The sequence below is a fragment of the Lactuca serriola genome, chromosome 1, assembly GCF_051521515.1.
Source record: "Lactuca serriola cultivar US96UC23 chromosome 1, Lser_US96UC23_V15, whole genome shotgun sequence".
In the NCBI taxonomy this organism is placed as follows: Eukaryota; Viridiplantae; Streptophyta; class Magnoliopsida; order Asterales; family Asteraceae; genus Lactuca; species Lactuca serriola.
In genome coordinates this window covers 176,440,483-176,446,409 of record NC_136408.1, presented here as the reverse complement: position 1 = coordinate 176,446,409, position 5,927 = coordinate 176,440,483, and the positions used below count along the sequence as shown (strand labels likewise).

General features: G+C 33.4%; 1 long non-coding RNA gene across 1 annotated transcript; it reads right to left on the bottom strand.

Moving 5' to 3' along the window:
• Window positions 1-1,299: 1,299 nt before the first annotated feature.
• LOC145101587 (uncharacterized) lies at window positions 1,300-2,681 on the bottom strand. The gene is made up of 3 exons (XR_013705725.1): window positions 2,559-2,681; window positions 2,027-2,063; window positions 1,300-1,940 (listed from the first exon to the last, which is right to left on the bottom strand). It is a non-coding gene; the product is annotated as an uncharacterized LOC145101587 (long non-coding RNA).
• Window positions 2,682-5,927: the final 3,246 nt, after the last annotated feature.

Here is a 5,927-nt window from a genome sequence, read left to right as displayed (position 1 = left end):
TCAAATGTGATTGCAAGGCTTTCCACAAGACTTCTATCCGTGCTCAAATATATCATTACCCAAACATGTAAAATTGGACCATACTAACGATGTAATGAAATGTATGAAATTCATGCTAAATATACACGACATATCTTGGAAGTGATTAAATAAATAGGCTAAAATGATGCGTAAAATGAACCTAACAAGGCTCACCATTAATATCTCAATTAACCTCCTAATTGTTTAGCCACAACTTTATATTTCACCAAATATGATTTATTGGCCAAAAAACAAAAAATTTCACCAAATGATTGTACTCTAGGGATCAAATCTTGGAGAATTTAATTTGGTTATGGTTTCAGTCGTGCCCATGTCATCAAGCATTTCATCTCTTCCGTTGTCTTTGCCAACAATCTCAATGATTGTGCAACACAATCATAGTATTGAAAGACAAACAGACTTTACAAAAATTATGTATGTTATTAGGAAATTGAAAAGAAACCAAAGTCCTATAAGGCATTTATACTTTTATTGGAAAATAAAACAAACAGTTTATTCGAAACAAAGTTAACCTCCATCTCACTTGCACTTCACACTTTTTACTAATTATTTATGTTTTAATTGGTGAAGAATTTGGTGTTTAGATTATCATTAAAAACTATTTTTCCTACAAACCAATTTATGTTCTTGAATTCCATCAACTACTCTTACTCTGCTTTACCAAAGTCTGTTAAAGTTCTCGAGTTTATTTATGTCAATTTAATTCAAAAAGATGTGTTCATTAGAAAATTGTAAAAGTTGTATTATCATACGAAATAATATGTAGGGCTAAGTAAAAATACCAATGCATCTTCAGAATACTGTTATTATTATGACTATTATATTTTATAATTTTCTCATAATATAGTATTTTTAAGTTATATCTTATTCTATAAAATATATATTATAAGAATAAGTATAATTAGAAACATATTGAATTGAATTTTATGACATATCAGACCCTTTATACATGCCTTTGAGTGTTTATAAGAGAGATTCATTGGTCATCAGAGCTGTTAATAGGTTTTTGTGGTGTGTGAGATCTGAATGTGTAATATATTGTTAAAGTGGTAAAAATAAAGGACAGATAACACAAAAGGAATCTGCTCCCCTTCATTTAACATGAACCTCCTATACAAAATTGCAAATATCCTTCATTGACATCCTCCAAGTTTAGCCATTGCTGACGTTATGGAGGTTTGTTATCTGCTGAAATGTGTTTTCTTTGGATGTGAAAAAAAGAAGATGAAAGGATATGTTTGTAAATTAGCAGATATATAAAGAAAAGAGCTACTGAATTGAATTCCAATCCAAATACTTTCAACCAAACAACCAGAAGGATTTCAATCTCCTTAAACTCCAAATACATGCAATTCCATTTCCTTGCGTAAATTCCAAATCAGTCAAATGGAAAGTTTGATCCAAACGCTCCCTTACATTGTTAGTTTATATTCTAAAGAGGAGGAGACTTGTTGGTTTCCAAACAATCTGGAGAAAGGTATCGAACCATTAACATCTTCTTCATCTCTTTCCACTTAATCATATAATATTTATCGATTCGATAGTCTAGGTCATAGATTTGTTTCCACCATGAGAGAACCCCCCCTTCTTCCGATGGCAATGTGCTGACTATAAGTGGTACTTGTTTATACTCTGAGATCATATTCTCCTTGAAAAAATTTTCCACATTCGCCACCCACTCACAAAAGACATCAAGATCTTCAATATTCTCAGGGAAAGGGGGTGGGACGAAGGTTTCCTCTTGGGGCTCCTCATCTGAGATAAGAGGAAACTCAGGTTGATTTTTTTGAATTTTTTGCAACTCCTCCTCCATATGTTGTACACGGCTGCTCAGATCTTCGAGCTTGTTCGACATGGATGCAATCACCCTTAGAATTTTATTTATATCATTGGCCACACTGAAAAATAAACCATTGTCGTTCATTATAAAAGAGATCAAGTAAAAAATAACTAGTTATTCCCTCTAATGCCCAAAATACCTAACCTTTGTTGTTCATCCATGTCTTCTTGTATCAACTTCCCTGCATCAAAATTTTTAGATTTTATGAGAACTTGTCTGACTGGTTTAAGCTTTTTTGATGCAGTATGTATGTACACATGTGCATAAACGTATGTAAGTTGTTAATTGTGGATGCCATCAAATGTTAAAGCTTTGTGGGCTGCGTTTAATATTGGTTTGTTTCTTCTGAGATTGAAACCGATACAAACACAAAAAAAACACCAAAGGGATGATTATGCTTACAAAGAACTTTCTACATAATTTAATAATAGCAGTAGCAGCAAAGCAAACATGTACAGAAATTGTTAACCCGAATTTCTGCAATACAACTCTAAAAGAGATGTCTATCAATATATTCAGAATATCAATGAAACTTATATCAGAAAAACCAAAATAGCTTTATGAAAAACCCTAGAAAATAACTAAACACAACTGAAAACCAAGCAAGGGTTCTCGAGTAATCAGAATCACAAATCACACAGCAATCAAATAATTAGTAGAGTAAGAAAGAAATTACCGTTATCACGTGAAGCAATCGTCCCGTCTCCTCGTCCTCAGGTATCGATTTCTGAAATTGCCTCGTTAATTTGCTGGCTCCCTTCCTTTTCACCGCCTCTCTACGCTGTACCGGACCCCTGAGTGGAGCTGGATCAATCTTTGGGCCGAAAATATTATAACATCAATGTTGAAGTGGGTGGGCCGTGGCCCAGGCTGATCTTAATTAGTTTTTTTTTTTCTTTTGCAATGTTTTTATATTATTTAGATGTATATCAAAACTAGGTTATATCTACAGAAACATATTAAAAAAAATACATATAAAGTTATAAAAACGACACAATAAAAAAAATAAAGTAACATAAAGAGACTTAGTATTATTGATTATATGAAAACCACGGGTAAAAGATCAATAACGAGAATAAAGTAGTTGTCAAAAATTTTACGCAAGTGTAAAATCTATTAACATATACCAACTGTATCTATCAATATAGCAATGATAGTGACTTTGATTTAAAAGGTGAAAGTTTGTGAATGATTCAAACATTCTTATTAATTACCATTATACCCCTAGTCGGTTTTGACTATATAAATTATGTAAATATTAAATCAGCTTCATTGATATGGACTGAAGTGATATCACTTAAAAAGGTTAGATTTTATTCCTGAGGTGATAATTATGAACGAAGGAGACATGGGGAAAATCTACTTAACTCAATTCGAAAGTTGAAGGTCCTGTAAATTTTATACAAAAGGAAACAAAAAAGTATAATACTTCTTTGTATTTTGGCGATTGTAAACTTTGTAAAGTGTTTGCTTTTACTCTGTCTTTATAGTGTGATAAGGTTAAACAAAACCTAGTTTTGATGGCTCAGAAGATGACAGAACAAAAACCATCAACCCAAGTTTTAGTTCGAGAACAAATACTGAATTTGTGGTTGAAAAATATCAATAACAAAGTGAGGATGACTAAATGGTCGACTAAAAGATGAAGTGGGCAGCCCTTGACATTTAAAGTTTCAGCTCTTCAATTAAAAAAAAGCTTTATGCAGTGCTTGAAATTACAATGCTTTAATAAGAAAAAAACATAACTTTTTCTAAAATAAGAATTATGTCACAACTGGCATTTTAGGGCTAGAATTTCATATTCATGTACAAGATAGTTCTGTGTGTAACTATATGACGCTATGTTAAATGTGAACTAAACTTCAATGTTATATCAGTTTATACATCCATAAATTTTCTCTAGTCGAAACTTCTTTGTGAAAGCTCTAAACCTAATCCAATAAGCTATATCCATTCAACTTTGAGCCTTAACTCAAGTTCTCTCGGTCCAAACCCTCTTAATGGACTAAGACCCTCTTATTGGGCCTAATGGGTCGGTAACCTCTCGCTTTGGCTCGCCGAACAACCACTGTTGGGCCATTGTTGGGCCGTAAGGAATTATTTTAAAGCTTAATGGGACACAACTCACTATTAAACTTCCAATTGGACCTTGAAAGTCCGGAAATTTAATATTTGGCCCCTTTGGGCCGAAAACACTTCCATTTAGTGTAATTGGGTCGAGAACCCAATTATGGGCCCTAATGGATCAAAAATCTCTTTTAGGACCCCTCACTAAACCAAAAATCTTTATTGGGCCAAAATTTATTTCTTTTGGACCCATTATTGGGTCAAACCCATTTTGGGCCCAATCCAAGCCAAAAACACGCATAGCCGAAAACTCTTAGTGCGCTTGAGGTGTTTTCGGCCATTTGTGAAAAACGAGTCCCAAATCCTTTCCCCTCTCCTATTGGGTCAAACGGCCATCATTTTAATAAAAAAATGGCATTAGCTAAAAATGTGACACCTCACAGTTATCTTGCATGTAAACATGCATATTACACCTCATGCATCTATGCAATTAGGTGTTAGCCATTAAGTAATAACCATTAATCCCCTCTCTCTCTCTATCTCTCTCTCTCTCTCACTTCCTCATTATCGGCCGAGACCACCATCACCTCCCTCATTCTTACTTCAAACTTACTACAACTCTCTCATTTCTCTTTCAATCCTCAAGAAAAAATTTCTTATCCTTCACTCTTTCCTCTTAAAAGTCGTGGGTTTTGGGTGCATGCAACAAGAAGTTCACTTCAAGTTATACACTTTTGGTAAGTTCCTATCAAATTCAAGTGGTTTTGTTTTAAAGTTATGCTAATATCACTCCTTAAACCACACCATTTCGTGTTTTGCTCCCTAGAACTCTCTTGGTTTCGAAAATCTCTTCAAGAAAGCTATCTAGGCCGAAAACTTCCTCCCTCTTCCTCTTCACAACCGAAAAAACCCAAGGTGAGCTTCATACCCCTTGTTTTCGTGATTTTCCATCTTTAGGGGGAGAATACAAGCTTGGTTTTGTGTAAAATCCTTGTATTTATGCATGCATGTGTATATTTTCATGATATGTTGGGTGAAATGCTACGAAACCATGATAAAACACTCATGAACTCGAAATTTCATCCAAGTTTTGAAGTTATTAGTAAACAAGTTACTTTATGTAACTTCCTTTGATGCTTGGAAAGATTAAACATGTTAAAAGTTACTTTGAAACTAAAGAAAGTATATAAAGGGGCCATATTTGACAATAAAGATAAAAATGGGCTTCTACTGATGTTCTCGGTAGTAATGGGCTGAAAGTGTCATTTTTGATAAAAATGGGCTTTTATTGACATTCTTGGTAATAATGGGCCGAAAGTGTCATTTTTGATAAAAATAGGTTTTTGTTGACATTCTCGGTAATAATGGGCCAAAAGTGTCATTTTTGATAAAAATGGGCTTTTATTGACATTCTCGGTAATAATGGGCCAAAAGTGTCATTTTTGATAAAAATGGGCTTTTATTGACATTCTCGGTAATAATGGGCCAAAAGTGTAATTTTTGATAAAAATGGGCTTTTATGTCATTTTCGGTATTATTGGGCTAAAATGATCATTTTTTATAAAAATGGGCCTTTCATGACATTTACGGTATTAATGGGCCAAATTGTTATTTTTGATAAATATGGGCTTTTTATGATATTTTTTATTTAAAAAGGGCCGAAAATGAGTCAATTAACAAAATTGGGCATAATATGACATTTTTATATAAAATGGGCCGAAAATGGATTTTTTTGGCAAAAATGGGCCATTATTGACCTCTGGGATAATATTGGGTCATTTTCAAACATTTTAGTAAAAATGGGCCATTTATAACAATTAGAACAAAAATTGGGCCTTATGTGGCAACCCTATTTTAATTGGGCAATATATGACAATCCTACTAATTGGGCCATATATGACAATTCTATTCTAATTGGGCATTTTATGACAAATTTTATGTTAATCGGGCCATTAGTGACAATTCTAATAAACTCGAA